At 41.4% G+C, this 20,252-nt stretch overlaps 1 protein-coding gene across 1 annotated transcript in view; it reads left to right on the top strand.

Moving 5' to 3' along the window:
* The window catches only part of LOC124613011 (trypsin-7-like), a 151,197-nt gene that overhangs the window by 45,737 nt on the left and 85,208 nt on the right, over positions 1 to 20,252 (top strand). The window lies entirely within an intron of this gene.

Genomic DNA, 20,252 nt, shown 5'->3' with positions numbered 1-20,252 from the left:
TTACTACACCTAAGACGAAGCATGGTTTCACCTTAGTGGACACGTGACCTCTTCAAAACAGACGCTATTGGTCAACAGAAAATCCGAGGGAATGCTCTGAAGTGTTCTGCATCATCTGAAAGTTGTCGTTTGGTGTGCTGTTTCAGACCAACAGATTGTAGGCCCTATTTTCTGTAACAAATCCGTGAACCCTCAGGCGTATGTAACGGAATTTTTGCAACCATTCGCAGCGCATCTAACGGAGGAAGACTGAGACTATGCTTTCTTTCAGCAAGATGGCGCTACGGCGCATACTTCAAGGTTTTCAAGGTCCATGAAGCTTTCGGAGAGGAACGCACAGTTTCCGCATGTTTATGGCCTCCCAGATAGCCCGATCTGTCTGCCTTTGCTTTTATTTGTGCAGTAATTTAAAGGGTAAAGTCTACAATAACAATCCGCAAACAATTGAGGAGTTGTAAACAAACATTCTCAAAGCGATTGCGGAAATGACACGAAACGAACTGGCAAAAGTTCCCAGAGACACAGTGTGACGTATTGAGTTGTGTATCGAAGTTTATGGTGAACATTTTCAGAATCTTCTTTGAACTACTGACCTAATGAATGTTCTGTACATTGTTTTCCGTAAAAATGACTTACTACTCTGCATTCTGTATTTACAATAAACGAATGAATTGTCTGTATGTTGTTTACAAGACATAAATGGGGCCTCTACTATTTTGGCCATCCTGTATAAATGGTGTAGCAGATAATGTCGGAAACTCCACGAGGTTGTTCGTGAATGGTGCTGTTGTATGTAGGGAAGTTGCATCGTCAGAAAATTGCAGCGAAATACTGCAAAATCTGCAAAGAATCGACGCATTGTTTAGAAATTGTCACTTCAGCCTCAGCATTAATAAATGTAAAGTGTTGCGCATAAATATGCGGAAAGACATGTTACAGCGCGATTACACGACTGTAGAACAATCTCTTGCAGGAGGCACACCCATTAAATGTCTAGAAGATTGCGTACGGAGCAATTTAAGGTGGAAAATGGAACGTTAAATGTATTGCAAGAAGGGCAGATATTAAACTGATTCACTCTAAGTATTTTCAGGAAGTGTGGTCCACCTACGAAGGGTTAACTTATAAAACCTTCGTTCGACCGATACCTGAATATTGCTCGTCGTTCTGTGATCCGCGCTAGAAAGGACAGAAAGAGGAAATAGAGATCCACAGATGCGCAGAGCGTCTGGTCACATGTTCGTTTTGTAAGCGGCAAAACGTCACGAAGAGGCTCACCTAACTCCAGTGGCAGGCGCTACAAAAGAGGCGTTCTGCATCACACTGTAGTTTAGAAATTCACATTTTCTATAAGAGTCCAGCAATACATTGAGCAGCGGAAAAATGCTACTATCGGAGCACGAAGTATGCAAATATGTTCATGTTTATTTAAAAGACTCGGACTGAAAAACGGGGTTCCAGCGCCTTATTCTACCTTTCACAGCACCTGTAATCATTTTCCCAAAATTTTGGCATGTAGACGTATTCGCACCTTTTTTTAACATGCAATACACATCAAACTCCCACAAGTTCCAATAACAGTAACTCACTCAGACCCACTAGTCCAGCGCTGTAAGTCGCTCATACACATCCACTCGCAGTTGCCCTTTCTCGCAGGCTCATTCAGTCCAACTCGTTGTCATACCTCTTTGTGTCTCTGTGTCTTTGTCTCCCGTATCACACTCACAGCCTCCTTAGATCTGTCCTACTGCTACAGTCTCCTCTTTATTGTCACTGCCTTCCTCTTGCTCTCTCTTACTGCTAATATCTCAATTCGTCCTTCCTACTGCTGCTGACTCTTCTCACTCTCACTGCCTCTCTCTTCCTTGTTGTCATTGTCATACACCCCGTCTCTCATTATCACTGGCTTTCAACCACAATCACTTTCTCGTTCTCTTTATTCGTCCCCCACTGTCACTCTTCACTCTTTTCCTAGTTCTGTTCTGTCAACTATGTTCCACTGACACTGTAACCTTCTCTTTCCTTGACGCTGCCGCCGGCCGCTGTGCCCGAGCGGTTCTAGGCGCTTCAGTCCGGAACCGCGCTGCTGCTGCGGTCGCAGGTTCGAATCCTGCCTCGGGCATGGATGTGTGAAATGTCCTTAGGTTAGTTAGGTTTAAGTAGTTCTAAGTCTAGGGGACTGATGACCGCAGATGTTAAGTCCCATAGTGCTTAGAGCCGTTTGAACCATTTTTGACGCTGCCTATGTCTCCTTCGCTCTTTCTGTAACACAACGACTGTCTACTATCTTCCTATATTTATTACTTTTCCCTCTCTTTGCCACTATCATTGTCTTCTGTATCAGCATCAAAAAGCGCGAGTAAGTTTACAGCCGGCCGCGATGGTCTAGCGGTTCTAGGCGCTCAGTCCGGAACCGCGCGACTGCTACGGTCGCAGGTTCGAATCCTGCCTCGGGCATGGATGTGTGTGATGTCCTTAGGTTTGTTAGGTTTAAGTAGTTCTAAGTTCTAGGGGACTGATGACCAGCGATGTTAAGTTTCATAGTGCTCATAGCCATCAAGTAAGTTTACATGCCAAAATATTTGGAAAAAATATTAAAGGCGCTGAGGAAAGTAGGACCTCACATTTCAGTGAGAGTCTTTTAAATGAAAAGGAATATATTCGCATTTTTTGTGCTCCGATGGCACCATTTTCCCGCTGGTTCCCTTCTTTTCTTTGCTGCAGCACGACATGTAACTCATGTGAAAAGAAATCTACTGGTCAGTAAAATTTAAGTAGTTTACTTATGTGAAATTGAAGTAATTGAAATTGAAATAACGCAGACTGGATTTTACGTGCAAAAAACTTTTACATGTGCTGCAGTGCTATAACATGAGGTTATCAGATGACAAAGAGAGCATATTTCTCCGTACTACGTCACTTCATAAACTATGTTTTCGCCTCACACCGGATTTACCTGCGTATTTTACGTATAAAAGTAGGGTAACTTTGAACCCCTGCATCTCGGATACGGGTAAAGATATGAACAAAATTTTTAAGGTCGTTTTGGATCTGGAGCTTAGAAATACACCGTTAAAATTAGTCAGTTGCTGTGCATAGCAGTCTTGGAAACCTTGGCTGCGTTTCGGTCCTCTGATAGCGGCGAAAACATAGTAAAAATCACTTTTTGTGGGGTTCTCCAAGGAACCCCACATTAACTAATGGTGCCTCCACAAGTCCCATCAAGTCACCCTAGACTACATCAAATGGAAAAGGAACCAACCGATTTGCTCCATTTGCCTAAGCAGGAGGAAGTGTGTAATGTTTATACTTTGACCCTGTACTGTAGCACAGTAACACTCAGACGATCCTTCTGTTGGGTATAAAAACTAAAACTTCCTGGTAGATTAAAACTGTGTGCCGGAGCGAGACTCGATCTCGGGACCTTTGCCTTTCGCGGGCAAGTGCTCTACCATCTGAGCTACCCGAGCACGAGTCACGCCCCGTCCCCACAGCTTTACTTCTACCAGTACCAGTACCTCGTCTCCTACCTTCCAAACTTAACAGAAGCTCTCCTGCAAACCATGCAGAACTAGCACTCCTGAAAGAAAGGATATTGTGGAGTCATGGCTTAGCCACAGCCTGGGGGATGTTTCCAGAATGAGATTTTCACTCTCCAGCGGAGTGTGCGCTGATATGAAACTTCCTGGCAGATTAAAACTGTGTGCCGGACCAAGACTCGAACTCGAACTCCCGAGATCGAGTCTCGGTCCAGCACACAGTTTTAATCAGCCAGGAAGTTTCATATCAGCGCACACTCCGCTGCAGAGTCAAAATCTCATTCCGGGGTATAAAAACTGTCCCTACCCGAAGGGAAATCCAAAAAACTTCATCCTACCATTTTATCACCAACAGAATCTTAAATATGGGCAACGAAAAATCTCGTTTTATTCGCGGCGTTTTGGACCATATTAGGTACACATGCTGTCGCATGCATACCGATTCCTTCTGAGCATATTTCACGAAAAACCGTGAAGATAAAATTAGAGAGATTTCAACTTACACAAAATCCTACGAACAATTTTCCTTCCCGCACACCATTCGGGGACTGTAACAGGGAAGATGAGAAGTGACGGTGGAACACGAATCAGCTTCTGCCACGTGCTTTGGTGTCCGGAACATAGCTCTAGGCAGAAGACATTCAGACTTCTCCTGGAAGCGCTTCCCTTTCAGTACAGTGACCCGTCGAGATCTAGCGCTTACGTAAGACAACGCAGCGACTCGCCTACGGGTCGCATTAATACTGAGGCAGTATGTCGACGCCAGCAGTGACCGACAAAGTGTGCAAGTAGGGTATCTTCTAATGACTTTAAAAATGTAGAAAGCAGTACTATCAACAACTATCTAACTTTACCACTTAAACTATCACTCATACCCCCCGCCCCCCATTTCTTCATGTCCGAAATCTCTCAAGAACTGAACAAACTCGTATATAATTAAATACGTAATAGTGACTGCTCTTATATACCTATAATTACATTACCGGACATTATAATTGCATAATGAAGGTGGAATGCAACAAAAATCAAATATGCAAATGATTAGCATTTCAGCGCAAACGCACACGGTAGCTGCGACTAACGTAATTTACATTTTGCAGCTTCCCCCCTTCCCCTCACATAAGGAAAAATTACGCAGCGGATTTGTCACCCACAAATCGCATTTGAATGTTGGTTGTTTGTGAGAAGATCACGTTACGCCTCGAGTTAATGCCTTAAATGTGGAGTCTATGCGCTCATTAAAGTCATTCTCAACGCCTACTTCCCGAGAGGACAGGTACGAAGGCAGCACAGTTTTTTTTTTTTTTTTTTTTTTTTTTTTAGAAAACCAGATAGATATTAGCTTTAAAAATTTTAAATGATTTTGTTGTTTTTTCAAAATAATCTGCTTTAACATCGACACGTTTTTGTATTCAATGAAGCCAGTCATAGCAGTGATTCCATTGGTCCTGAGGGGCTTCTGAAGCCATGTTTTATAACGTTCCACTACGTCCAATGTCACCCATATAAATTCATAACATGTCCGTCGATCTTCAAGTATGACGAAAAAGTAATTGCACATATTTTATCCTTAATTTTTGAAAATAAGAAGAAATCACAAGGTTTTGGAGAAAACGACATTTTGTCCATGGAGTGAGTGATTGACTATTTTGTAAACATTTTTTGTTTATTTATAGACGCATTCATATTCTTATTGCACAGTCATAACCGGTTTCGGCCATACAATGACCATCTTCAGATTCTAAAGGCGGCATACACTGAACACAGGTTCATGCGTTGTCAAAACTCAATCTTATCAGCACTGTCAATTCGTCGGACTTTTTTTAATTTTAGGTTCTGTTCGAAATTCCATTGAACGTATTGATTTATCTTTTCGGAGTCGTGACAATAAATCCAAGATTCACCACCAGATACGATATTGCAAACCAAATTTCAAGTGCCTACGTGGAATTTTTCTAGAGCCTTCTCTGAACCAATTAATGCTTTGTTGTTTTTGATCGGGAGTTTGTTTATGTGGAATCCATCGACAGCAAAGGTTTTCACGTATAATTGTTGATGTAAAATGTTTTGAATTTGACTCATACCAATGACCAATGTCACCCAAACAAATTCATAAGCTGTCTCTCGAACAGCGGCAATATTTGCATCAATAACAGCAGGTCTTTGGCTCCTTGACGAAATTCATCACTAATAAAAAAACCGACTGATTTTGAATTCACTGTACCAATCATAAATTGCCAAATGCATTTCTAAGTGATCTTCACACTGTTTAGGCGTTAATGACAATTTAAAAGCGTAACAAATCATAGCCGGAAAATGTTCTCTAGTCAAACTGATTTTTCGGTGCACACAAGATCTTTAAACAAGGACAATTAACAAACTGTTAGGACACATCGAAAAAAGTAGTTCTGTGTTCTTTTGACACAAATCGTGTTAGCGTACGACGATCTCTGCCATTTAGTTGTGATTTGCGCCGACTATTACGCTTACACGATGATGTCTTTCCATGTTTTGTTTAGGCTGTCATGACTGTTGGAACAGTTGCTCTTGAAACATTCAATAAGTTGGCTGACTTGGTTACTGATCCTCCAGCCAATCGGGCACCCACAATCTGCCCTCTTTGGAACTCTATTAGATCTCTCATTGCACGTGGACCTCGGCCTCTGAATGCAAATGCGAAGTGTGCACTACTCGTAAACAAGCTGCACTGACTCCTAGTCCGTACTGAACACGCACAGTCTAGCGCGACACCTGCCTTACCTGCGTTGTTGACTGCCGAACACAACCATCCCATTACTACCATTGTTCACGTTATTTTGCCTATCCCATGTATATCTGTATTCTACAAACCACTGTGAAGTGCATAACACAGGATACTACCAATTGTAACACATATTACAATTTCTTCCCACCCCATTCGCGTATGGAGAGTGGGGAGAGTGGCTGGTTGAATGCCTCTGTGTACATTATAATTAGTCTAATCACGGTCCATATGAGAGTCACACGCAGGTGGCTGTAATATAGTCCGACACTCCGTACTTAATACTACTTGAAACTCTGTGAGTAGGCTTTCGCGCGATAGTTAGCGTCTAACTTCGAGCTACGCCAGTTCGGTGCTGCTTTCTTTGTATACGTTCATTATCCACTGTTACTCTTTTTTATGTGTTTCCCACACTGGGTAATATTCTACGATGGATCGCAATAGGGGTGGGAAAAATCGACCAGTTAAAACTGATTTTAACTCTGAAAAACCAGTAATTTTCTTCGTCTGTTTGGTCTCGGTCATAATAGCTGTTTCTTTTATTTTTTACTAATAGCCGAGTAAAAAACAGAAATATCAGTTAGCCATTTTTAAATAAACCTTTCTTTAAAAAAGGAGTAATTTGTATTTGTAAAATTTGTAATTGTTTGAAATAATGCGTTATTATAGAAAATGGAAAAAGCGATCAGTGCTATTTTAATAAAAATGTCTACAGAAATGAGTTACATACACACGGCGTAAGAATTGGTACAGCATTGCTGAAACAATTATGTCCCTGTTGCCGTGTTTCGTGTCTTGAAGTACGCCTTTAGTGCAGTGTGCAAGACTAGCCACTACCTGATCTGTGCGGCTGTTTCTCGCTGTAGTCGCCGGACATCCATTGTACTGCAGAATGGTACCAACCCTAGTCTCGAATTATTTTTACGAGGTGACGTAGCAAATGAAGCACAATGGTTCATTTGCTTTTATAGATTAAATATTTGTCTGACATTTCTATAAAATAATAGAAGAGGAAGAGAATTGTTGTAACAGTAATATATTAAAAACTTCAAAAAAATGGTTCAAATGGCTCTGAGCACTATGGGACTCAACATCTGAGGTCATCAGTCCCCTAGAACTTAGAGCTACTTAAACCCAACTAACCTAAGGACATCACACACATCCATGCCCGAGGCAGGATTCGAACCTGCGACCGTAGCGGTCACGCGGTTCCACACTGAAGAGCTTAGAACCGCACGGCCACCGACGGCCGGCTATTGAAAACTTCACAACAGGTCATTCTTAGTATGCAATAAAACAAAGGGTAACTGATCAACTGCCTGTATCCACATGATATGCCTTTATCTACCTGTAACCTTTGAAAACGGACAAATTAACACGAAAAACAGCATTCATCAACGTCAGTTTTCATCCTTCAGCACTGATTATTCGTAACGCCCAAATAGTGGTATGATCCCCAATTACAACATGATTTTTGAGCTGCTTTTCAAAAATTAGAAACAAAAGGAGAACATTGATGATTTTTTAATAATATTCAACCACTGATCACTTTTCGAGAAAAGCAGCGCATGATGCACCGACTAAAGTTCCGTCTATTTGCCTGTTTTTGAATCTTTGTTCAATTTCATCGTTCATTACAGCGAAAAATAGGAAAAAACCAATAATCGGTTATTTCAGAAACCGGTTATTTTGAAAAGTCAGTTTAAACTGGAGTGAAAAAAAAAAAAACAACAACACATATAACCGAAACCCAGTAGCTTCAGCGATAACCCTTATCCCTAGATCGCAGGACAGTTTGTAAACTGTCTCCTTTGTAGATTGATTGGATTTTCTCAGTTTCCTGCCAAAGAACCGAATTCCGCTAACTGCCTTAAATACCACTGATCACATGTGATCATTCCATTTCAAATCCCCACAAACTATTACAACCGGGTTTTGGAATTACTTGACAGATTCCATTTGTGACTCAGTGATACTGTAGCCATTAGAAGCTATGTTTCTGCAGTTTGTGATGTGCATAACTTTATGTTTCTGAAATTTAAAACAAACTTGCCTGCCAACAAATCACCAATCCAGTCACATGGTCCATGTGATATGCAATATTACCATATTTTCGATAAAACGTTGGTATGTTACTGAGTGAAATATTGTTTCGGAAGTCAAGAAGTACTACATCTATCTTATTGCACTCGTTCATGACTTTCGCGCTCTTGTGCGAGAACAGCCCGAGATACGTTTCGCAAGACCGATATCATCGGAATCCAAGCTGGCTGACATGGAGGATGTCATTCTGTTCAGCACACCTTACTACTTCTGAGGTCAGATTCTACAACAAATGGACGTCAAGATCAGTGGGAAGTAGTTCTGGGAATTGCTTCTGTTGCCCTTCTTGTAAACAGGTATGATCTGCGCTTTCTTCCGACTGCTGTAAATCGTTTTACGTTCGAGGGATACATGTGGGCCTAACTCAGAAGCAAATTCTGTGTGGAATTCAAATCCCCCACTGACAGTCAAAAGCGTTTTATTTAGCATCTCCATAAGGAAGATACTCTTATAAAGTGCTGTGGTTTCCAGAGGATTCCTCAAGAAAAGCTTTCGTTCAAAGTAGTGGCTGCAACTATGAAATGAATTAGGCTTCCAAGAAAGCTCTGCTATTTGAATAATTCGTATTGGGCACCAGATCATCTTGTTTTGACGCAACCCGCTGCACGTAGCTCCAACTCATGGGAGTCTAACTAAAGCAAAACCTGGGCAGGAAAGATCATAAGGACCGGAAAATTGACCGACAGGCGCTAAACGATCGGTCGTCCACCTTTCCAGATTCCCAGGGCCAGTTCATTAAGCAATCGTCCTATGTCCGACAAAATAGCTGCCAAACTTCTCCATGATAAGTGTTGTGACTTGGCAAGACAGCCAAGCCACTATGAGGTGAAGCCGAAAGGCACGCGTTAAGCTCACGCAGGCTGGCGTGAGGTCTGGAAAATGACCAGGTCTTTATAGTAGCAAAAATAGTACGTAGCTTCTGGAATACTTAACTTTAATCCATAATTGGTGAACATCGGTCTGACGGTACATGCATCACAAGATTAATAGCAAATGATAATGGCGCCTTGCTAGTTCGTAGCAAATGACGTAGCTGAAGGCAATGCTAACTATCGTCTCGGCAAATGAGAGCGTAATTTGTCAGTGAACCATCGCTAGCAAAGTCGGCTGTACAACTGGGGCGAGTGCTAGGACGTCTCTCTAGACCTGCCGTGTGGCGGCGCTCGCTCTGCAATCACTGATAGTGGCGACACGCGGGTCTGACGTATACTAGCGGACCGCGGCCGATTTAAAGGCTACCACCTAGAAAGTGTGGTGTCTGGCGGTGACACCACAATAAGGAGCTCCATTACTGTCTTCGCTGACACTTTCTCTCTCAAGGACTCAAACGTAAATCTACGTTGGAATGATATTAGGTCGCAGAATCCTATAAAGAGGCAGATAAGTCAGGCTGACGTCCTCCAACGAGTTCTTCTTCTGTATAGGAGGGGAAATACAAGCAAATCCGTGGGTATAATCAAACTCACAACCGTCATATGACGCGATCCATTGTGATTCACTGTCGAGTGTTACTCCATTCGAAGACATTATGCCGTGCATGATGTTCACTAAAAGAACCTTAGCAGCAAACCACTACGTTGAAGATATTCTGTATACAATTGACCTACCGTTGTTGGCCGCTTTCTCTGGAGCAAGCTTCCAACAAGTTTTCTCTCAAATCTTAGATACTGTTCCGTGATATGCAGCATTACTTGATGTTTCCTAAATATAAATCCAATATTTACTGCAGCTGTGTCGGTATTTACAGGATGGTTTGGTTATAACAGAAGAGCCTCAGTTTCCTGTGCAAATGCATCCAGCAATGTCTTCAGAAATGTTTGCGAATCAGAATGGTTTAGCACTGTCTATTAAGAATAAAAGGTTTTAGATGAAGACTGCAATAAATTTTAATCATTCCAACACTGATATAGTCGTCCTCCATTCCACATTTTACTTTCATTTTGAAACACTTTGAATATACATAAAAACTAAAAGAATTGAGGAGATGCCGCATTCCAACATGAGCTAATTCGATTGTTCACCTCTATATCGCCATAATGGCACTCAAGATACAAAAGTATTAAAGTGCGCGTCATTTATGTTGGCGGCCGAGTATAGGTTCGTTCTGCGCATCTGACGTCACAAAACACAGTCAGACAATGAACAGAGAACGACGTTGCCACATCTCGACTGCACTGCAGAGCATGGACGAGTGTCTTCAGTTTTAGAAACGTTCAGTCATAAATAAAGTAATAGAACAAAAGCAATGTCTTGATAGACATTATTTTATAGAAAGTTTGGAAAAAGCATTCTTTATACCAATCGCTACATATTCTATTAATTAATTAAACCAAACAAGCAATAAGACTCCTAATTCAGGCGATAGCAAGGAAAGGTGTTTGTATCACTCTCATGAACCGCTTTTTCGCAATAAAGAACAGCGGTAATTGTTTATTTCCTATTGTACTTCGACAAAGCATGAGTAATTCATAGTCATACCAACAGTGTTTGTCAGTATTTTGCGTCACGTCTTATAATCCTCATGGCTTTATGAAGTCAGATGAGGTGCATTAGTGTAACGGTTAAGGTGTTGGGCTGCTACGCGAAAAGTTATGAGCTCAAACCTTGTGCAGTGCATAATATTTTCATTATTTAAAAACAATATCGAAGTGCCTTACTTCACGAATTATATTCGTTTGAATGCAATTTTTTGAAATTTCTAGTGCTTTGTCTCTTCATTAACCCTTTCGCTGCTGCAGACACGTGTTCCCCGCATTCCGCACTGTGCGCGATTTTGTCATCACTGCACTGCTCGCCTCTGCAGACACATGGTGTTCCCACTGCTTTGACACACTTATCATTCGATTTCACAAAAACTATTTGGCCCAAAAATTTGATTTTTACACATCTTCTTGACGGATACCTTCCCCCCATAAATGACTTAATTTTGTTTCGATGTTCAACGCAGTTATTATGCAGCATTAAATGTAGTAAACCATTGCACGAAATTTTGAAGAGTTTGCAGAGGTAGAAGTCCATAGCGTATACTTTCCGTATGGTCGATTTTAGTTGCCACAATGTTGAGAATGAAATGTGGACAAGATACCTAAATTTCGTATAAAATTTACTGTATAACAATATCTCATTTAAGTGCGACATAGGTGTCGTATGTAATATTGAGAAATATTCCGTCTTTCGCGACTGTAATAAAAGTATTATTTACACCAGACGCGTTTGGCTTTATTTTAAAGCACTTCAATCAAGGAAAGGTATGGCACATACACAATGGTACTCATGTTCTCTTTCTTGTTTTTGTTCCACAGTCGCAGTTTTACCAATGGTACTGAAATATATTCCTCTTCTGCAACTGTAATAAGGGACTTATTTAGACCAGACGCGTTTCTCTCTTTTGAAGCATCTTCAGTGAGCAGTATTTTGTCTCCTCCATTGCCAAGTCACCTTTTGTAGTTTTGTGCTGCGGTAACACAATATTCCACGTTTGTGTTGGCACATCAGTGTTTTAGCAAATAAATGATGTTTGTGTGTGCCACACACAAACATTATATTTGACATAGCTCAGTGTACTTCACTGATAGACGGTATATTCAAGTCCTAATGTTTTTGTAAGTCCACAGTTTTGTTTAATGTATTTTGCCTACTTCTTTTTGATTGATTGAAGTGCTTTAAAATAAAGCCAAACGTGCTCAGTGTAAATAAAACTTTTGTTACAGTCGCGAAAGACGGAACATTTCTCAATATTACATACGACACCTATGTGGTACTTAAATGAGCTATTGTTATACAGTAAATTTTATATGAAATTTATGTATCTTGTCCACATTTCATTCTCAACATTGTGGCAACTAAAATCGACAATACAGAAAGTATACTCTATGGACTTTTACCTCTGTAAACTCTTCAAAATTTCGTGCAATGGTTTACTATATTTAATGCTGCATAATAACTGCGTTGAACATCGAAACAAAATTAAGTCATTTATCGGGGGAAGGTATCAGTCAAGAAGATGTGTAAAAATCAAATTTTTGGGCCAAATAGTTTTTGTAGCATCGATTGATAAGAGTGTCAAAGCAGTCGGAACACGATGTGTCTGCACAGGCGAGCAGTGCAGTGACAAAATCGCGCACAGCGCGGAAGGCAGGGAGCACGTCTTTGTAGCAGCGAAAGGGTTAATGCGGCCGTGGTGGCTTTACTTCATGAACTGCGCGCTCCCCCCTACACTTAAGCTTGAGAACTATGCTATACTATGGCGCTGCTTCTACTGGCGCGTGCGTCGTGTGCAACTGGCAACGCAGCAATCTCCCGCGTCTGGGCGGGCATGCGCGAGCCGCCAAGATAAAAGAATTGAACTATAGTCAACCAGTACACGTTGTTCCTTTATTACCCATACAACCATAACAGCTGAGATGAATTATTGCTGCTAGACTTTCGAACAAACTAATTAATCTGTATATGCCAGTGGTTTCTCGTTGAAAACTTTGGATCTTCTTACGTCGGTGAATTCACCATGGACATGCTTTCTTTTAATCTTAGTGAATTGATGATTCGAATTCACTGGTAACAAAAAAATTGGAAAAATATTAAAAGCTTCATGTTGAGTAATTTTCATAAAAATACATAAAACACGAGAACTAAATCGTTCTTGCGATACATCAGCAATGAATTTAGCCTCTTTAGAGAATAAATTTCATATTTTTGGAAGATCTTATACTAATATTCTGCTATGGAAATCACTGAGATTACCATGTCCTATCAGTATATAGGCAACAGTACTTCAGTAAAATGCTTGTCCTCTTCTGATGTTTTAAAATTGTTTCAAGTTCAGCGTCGATCTTCATCATCATGTGTATAAAGTCTCGCAACACATGATCAGCAATATTAATCCATACATATTGTAAAAATGGATAAAAGTATTAAAGCATGTTTATATGTATGTTTTACATCTCCTCCTAAACAACGGGGCGTGTGTGTGTGTGTGTGTGTGTGTGTGTGTGTGTGAATATGGTATCTGTTCCTTCGGACAAGTCCAAAAGAACAGATACCATCTTCAAATATATATAGTTAAGGCTCACCGGCTATTTGACCATCTTCTTCTGTGCGGACGCACAAACAGTGCCCAAACTCTTCCGGGAATCGGCAAAAAGTCGCGAGTAACGAGTATAATGGGCAGGGGCACTATGAATATAGTGTGGGACAATAAGTTGGGAATGTGGGTCTCACGGGAGGCGTAACAGAGCTAAGTCCCTGCAGTCGCACTATCCTCTGTGTCCTCGGTGGCTCAGATGGACAGAGCGTCTGCCAAGTAAGCAGGAGATCCTGAGTTAGAGTCCCGGTCGAGGCACACATTTTCAACTGTCCCCGTTGACTTATATCAACGCCTGAATGCAGCTAGGGGTATTCATTTCATTGTAATTTGATACACATATCACATACTGTTTGGGAATCATAGCTGTGGGGTACGAGCCACATACCTATCAATAGGGTGGAGGTGAAAAAGCATTGTAGCCCATGACGCGCGAATACCCCTACTTTAGTCATCCAGTATTTGAGAATGAGAGCACTTAGAAACTTCCAACAAACTTAACACATAATTTCAAACTTTTACGAAACTTTTTCTTGCTGTCGACCGTCCCACAAAACGCTGAAAGGAAAAACGTTTATCGCTTACTACCTCGTTGTTCATGTAGTAAAACTGCCGCATGAAGCATGACGTGTTAATTTATTATTTCTTCAGTGTTAACTCTATTCGCAACACGTTTCCAGACAGCAGCCACGTATACATCTGGGTGGACCTGCAAAATTATATCTTCGTTCGGCGCACAGTTCAGGAGATACGATGTCATAAACATTGAGCTGCGAGAAAATGAAACTGCAGGGCGAAATTCACTACATACATATGAGATATGTGTCCAAATACGTTTGAAATATGATAAGTATATGTGAAATATATTTGACATGTATGTGTGTGGGTAAATCCACGGATAAAAAGTTCATCCTAAATCCCTGGAACGATCTGAGCCAAGTTTGGTACGCATATTACTTACAATCTGGAAAAAAAATACTATGGGGGGGGGGGGGGGGGGGGGGAACCACCAGCCTCGTATTGGGGTCAGTGTGATAACGTGAAGAGAGATAAGGGGTAGAGGGAGATGGACAGAGAGAGGGGAGAGGGTGAGATGAACAGAGGAGACACAGGGAGAGGGGGAACAAGAGACGAATAGTGAGACGAGAGAGGAGTAGATGGACATGAGGAGGAGGAGATGGACAAAGACAGAGAGTGCAGGTGGAGGAGGTGGACAGAGAAAGGGAGTGGAGGAGATGGGCAGAGAGGGGTGAAGGAAGAGATGATGACAGAGAGAGGATGAAGGAGATGGACAGAGAGGGGGAGAGGAGGAGATGGACAGAGGAGACGAACAGGGAGAGGAGGAACGAGGAGATGAATAGTGAGATGAGAGAGGAGAAGAGGGACATAGGGAGGACGGAGGAGGAGATAGACAAAGGCAGAGAGAGGAGGTGAAGGAGGTGGACAGAGAAAGGAATGGAGGAGATCGGCAGAGAGGGGTGAAGGAAGAGATGGTGAGAGAGAGGGGGAAGAAGGAGATGGACTAATAGTAGATTGGGATAAATGCATACCCAGGCAAAGTCGGATACTCATCTAGTTAAATTCAGCTGTATTCCATACTTTTTGCCTGTTTTGGGGGATATCTTACATTGCGTATTTGCAACTGATATTCTGTTCGAAAATACTTGTTAGTAGAACTGATTTTTGATTAGGGACTTTCTTTTTTCAGGACGCATGTTTTCTAGCTCTTTCTACTTAGGATGGTGACGAATAATATCCACAGATCCGGGATATGCTAGTTCGTTTCAAATGTACTTACGAGGATGATCTGTAAGCATCACATCATGCAGGCCGTGGTGGCCGAGCGGTTCTGGGCGCTTCAGTCCGGAACCGCACGACTACTACGGTCGCAGGTTCGTGCCTCGGGCGTGGATGTGTGTGATGATCTTAGGGTAGTTAGGTTTAAGTAGTTCTGAGTTCTAGGGGACTGATGACCTCAGATGTTAAGTCCCATAGTACTCAGAGCCATTTGAACGATCACATCATGGCACTTCGACAACCCATTCAACATCACCTTGCCCAATGACGGTATGGTCTTCGCCTTTTTTTGGTGGTGGTGAATCCACATGTTTCCAGTGCTTAGTTTGGTCCCAGCATTCGTACAAGATGATCAGTCGACTACAGAAGTCTTTCGGACTGGAGTGACACCTCTGTTACTGCTGTCTCGGTTCGGTGGGCTTCTTGTGTCGGTGTGAGCAGTCGCGAAACCCAGAGAACACCGACCTTCGTAAGGCTCAAAATGTTGTACTAGATGTTGAAAACTGATCTGAACATTTTCCGCTATCGCGTCGATTGTGATACACTTGTCTTTAAGCACAAGAGCATCCAGTTCTTTTGCTTTTCCTGGTTCTTCACAGAGAGATGGTCTGCCATTTCGTTCTTCGTCATTCAGACTTGTCGAAACACACTGGAAGCCTTGCGCCACCCCACCACCATGTCATATTACGGAACACCGTTGCAGTACACTTGCACCAATCCAGTGTAGATTGTTCCAGCGTTGATTCCTTTCAAATGCAGAAAACGAATTACCGCGTGATGCTCCAGTTTATCAATGAGCTGCATGATTTTGCTTTTGGTCGTTTAGCGGCGTGCTACGGTACTGTGGAGCGGGAATTTCAGTGTATGCCAAGACTGAACATATGTAACTGCAAAAAATAAATAAATAAACAAATAAAAATAAATAAAAAATTTATGGCATAACTTTAATTTTTCGAATTGATAATTAAAACTTTATGACTATCTCTTGTTCCATCATATGTGAAAGCTCAATCGTTTGTCGTCTGCCAAAAGTACGAGCACGTGTTAATTATGGTAGCACATGACCATCACAGTACACTATATGTCAAAGTTGGGTGCATTGGGGTTCAGAAACACATTTGATACGACAACAGAGAAAAGAATTAAATGAAATTTTGAAACTGAACGACATGAATGAGGTACGATGGGTTAAATATCTGACTACTGGAAAACGGAAGAAAGTAAGCAGATTCAAGCGCTTTCTCCTCAAAGTCCTCCATAAATAAATTGGCCACCAGAAAGGATAAGGGACTACCCATGGCGACTCCGTCCGTCTGTTCAAAAAATTCGTTGTTAAATAAGAAATATGTGGAGGTCAGAACATGTTTAAATAAAGCTGAAATCTTTTTGTCAAAACTTCTTTCAATAAGTTGTAGAGATTCTGGAAGGGGAACCTTTGTAAATAATGGAGGACTTCGAGGAGAAGGCGCTTGAATCTGCTGACTTGAAACCCACGGTATTCTGGAGGTATGTTGATGATACCTTTGTAGTTTGGCCCCATGGTGAAGACAACTTGCAAGGCTTCTTCTTGTTGTTGTTGTTGTTGTGGTCTTCAGTCCTGAGACTGGTTTGATGCAGCTCTCCATGCTACTCTATCCTGTGCAAGCTTCTTCATCTCCCAGTACCTACTGCAACCTACATCCTTCTGAATCTGCTTAGTGTATTCATCTCTTGGTCTCCCCATATGATTTTTTCCCTCCACGCTGCCCTCCAATACTAAATTGGTGATCCCTTGATGCCTCATAACATGTCCTACCAACCGATCCCTTCTTCTGGTCAAGTTGTGCCACAAACTTCTCTTCTCCCCAATCCTATTCAATACTTCCTCATTAGTTATGAGATCTACCCATCTAATCTTCAGCATTCTTCTGTAGCACCACATTTCAAAAGCTTCTATTCTCTTCTTGTCCAAACTATTTACCGTCCATGTTTCACTTCCATACATGGCTACACTCCATACAAATACCTTCAGAAATAACTTCCTGACACTTAAATCTATACTCGATGTTAACAAATTTCTCTTCTTCAGAAACGCTTTCCTTGCCATTGCCAGTCTACATTTTATATCCTCTCTACTTCGTCCATCATCAGTTATTTTGCTCCCCAAATAGCAAAACTCCTTTACTACTTTAAGTGTCTCATTTCCTAATCTTATACCCTCAGCATCACCCGACTTAACTCGACTACATTCCATTATTCTCGTTTTGCTTTTGTTGATGTTCATCTTATATCCTCCCTTCAAGACACCATCCATTCCGTTCAACTGCTCTTCCAAGTCCTTTGCTGTCTCCGACAGAATTACAATGTCATCGGCGAACCTCTAAGTTTTTATTTCTTCTCCATGGATTTTAATACCTACTCCAAATTTTTCTTTTGTTTCCTTTACTGCTTGCTCAATACAGGCTTCTTAAGGCATCTGAACTCCCTCCACGATCAAATAACGTTCACAATGGAAATTGAAAAGGAGGGATGCCTTCCATTCTTAGATGTTTTGGTTCGGCGCTGAGAGGGTGGCACTTTGGGACATGAAGTGTATAGGAAGCCGACACACACCGATCTGTATTTACGTGCAAATAGCTGCCACCATCCTGCCCAGACAATGAGTGTTCTCCGAACTTTGACTCAAAGAGCGCATATTATTTCTGACGAAAGCAGTCTGCAAGATGAACTTTCCCACTTACAAAGAGTGTTTAAAGACAATGGGTACTCTCCACAACAAATACAGAGGGCACTGAAAATGAAACCGAAAGAGGCCACAAAGAAAGCAGAAGAAGATGAAGAAACCTTTAAATCGATGGCCTTCCTGCCATATGTGGGTAGCCTCCCATCAAAAATAGGACACATTCTCGGCAGACACAAAGTGAAAGTGATTTTTCGTCCTCCATCTAAGACAGATGCACTCGTGGGCTCCGTCAAAGATGATTTGCTGCTCCGAAAATCTGGAGTTTACAAAATTCCATGTGAATGTGGCCTTTCTAACATCAGACAAACAACTCGTACTGTCCAAGAAAGATGTACAGAACACCAGAGGTACACACGACTTTTACAATCTAACAAATCGGCAGTGGCAGAGCACTGTATTGATAATGGTCACAGTATGTTGTATGACAACGTCGAAATTTTGGCAACTACATCGTCCTTTTGGGACTCGATAGTAAAGGAGGCAATTGAAATTCGCTTGACGACGAACTTAATTAATAGAGACAGTGGTTTCAATCTTGATAAATCCTGGAATCCGGCACTTGCTGTAATAAACTCGCAAAGACGTCGTCACAGTGCAGCTCACAATGATATATCGATATGCCAACAAAGATCAACTGCGGAGTCATAGATACAACTCGCGCATTATGCACGTTCTCTACCGCCGACGAACGTCTCTGGCGCATTTGCATCTGTGGCCGCATGCGCAGTCGCGCGGTACAACAGTATAAAGGCCGGTATTACACTATCAAATTTCTTTGTCAAAGATTTGATCAAAGATGTGATCCAATATTCCGTCCAATATATTTGACAAAGATCTTTGACGTAGCGCTAGAAGGGGTATTACACTGTCATCAAATTTTTCGTCAAAGTTCAAGATGGCTGACAACAACTTGTTATTTAACCGCAGCAGTTCTACGTACTCCAATTGCATTGTGTGCACATGCGGAAAAGAAGTGGGGGGAAAAATGGAACCATACATACGAGGTTGACAGTCTTAAAAGTCCTGGGATTACAACTTGATAATAAATTCAGTTGGGAGGAGCACACCACAGAACTGCAGAAAGGCCTTAACAAATCTGTATTTGCAATTCGAGTGTTAGCAGACATAGGCAACATAAAAATGAAAAAGTTTGCATACTTTCATTCCATAATGTCATATGGGATAATATTTTGGGGGTAAATCTTGAAGTCAAACAAAAGTTTTCAAGGTCCAGAAGCGTGTAATACGTATTATTTGTGGAGTAAATTCACGGATCTCCTGCAGAAACCTCTTCAAAGAACTGGGTATACTAACTACTGCCTCTCAGTATATTTACTTCTTAATGAAATTTGTCGTAAATAATATATCTCTTTTTCCAACAAACAACTCAGTTCATACATACAATACCAGGAACAAAAATGATCTGCACAAGGACTTAAAAGCACTTACTTTAGTTCAAAAAGGGGTCCACTACTCAGGAACACTCATCTTCAATAATTTGCCAGCAAACATAAAAAATTTAGTTAGAAATAAAGATCAGTTTAAAAGGAGCCTGAAAGACTTACTACTGGCCAACTCCTTCTACTCCATTGGCGAAATTTTTAATAGAAACAAATGATGTATTGTATTTATTCATACTATTAGTATTGTTATTTCAGCTTAAAAAAATCGACATGTTCCACATCCACGAGGATCTCCTCAGCACGGATCTATGGAACGAAAAACTAATCTAATCTGGGTGAAGCCGTGAGTTTTACGACGACACGATAAAAGCATTCAACAAAACTTGTTACGTGAGCTTACAGTGGAAGACGTCAAGTCGTACATCAATTACTTAAAAATAGATGAGCATACATTTCTGTATGTGCTCAATGAAGTGTATCCTCCTATCACAAAGCACAATATTCACTTAAGAACTGCTACATCTTCAGAAGACAGGCTCACTATGCAACTCCGATTCCTTGCTACAGGAGAGGGTTATGTTAGTTTGCTTTAGGTTAGGTCAGGTTAGGTTCCAATCTTGTTAATCTATTTTTGTATTCAGGGTGCCTCACGTTGTAAAGCGCCTCATCAGCTTCAGACATCTCTATTAATTTTGTAGTTGTCGGCACACACCAATGGTATTTACTGGCAATGGTTATAAAAACACTACAGACGACAGAACGCTGCAGCGATGCTAGCGCTCCATGTGGTAACATGTCACATTGCAGTGAACAGAAGACAAGCAGTTTCTTTGATCAAATATACAGC

This window comes from Schistocerca americana, chromosome 4, assembly GCF_021461395.2.
Source record: "Schistocerca americana isolate TAMUIC-IGC-003095 chromosome 4, iqSchAmer2.1, whole genome shotgun sequence".
NCBI classification, from domain to species: domain Eukaryota; kingdom Metazoa; phylum Arthropoda; class Insecta; order Orthoptera; family Acrididae; genus Schistocerca; species Schistocerca americana.
Note: the sequence above shows the minus strand (reverse complement) of the source record. Positions and strands in the feature narration are given on the sequence as shown.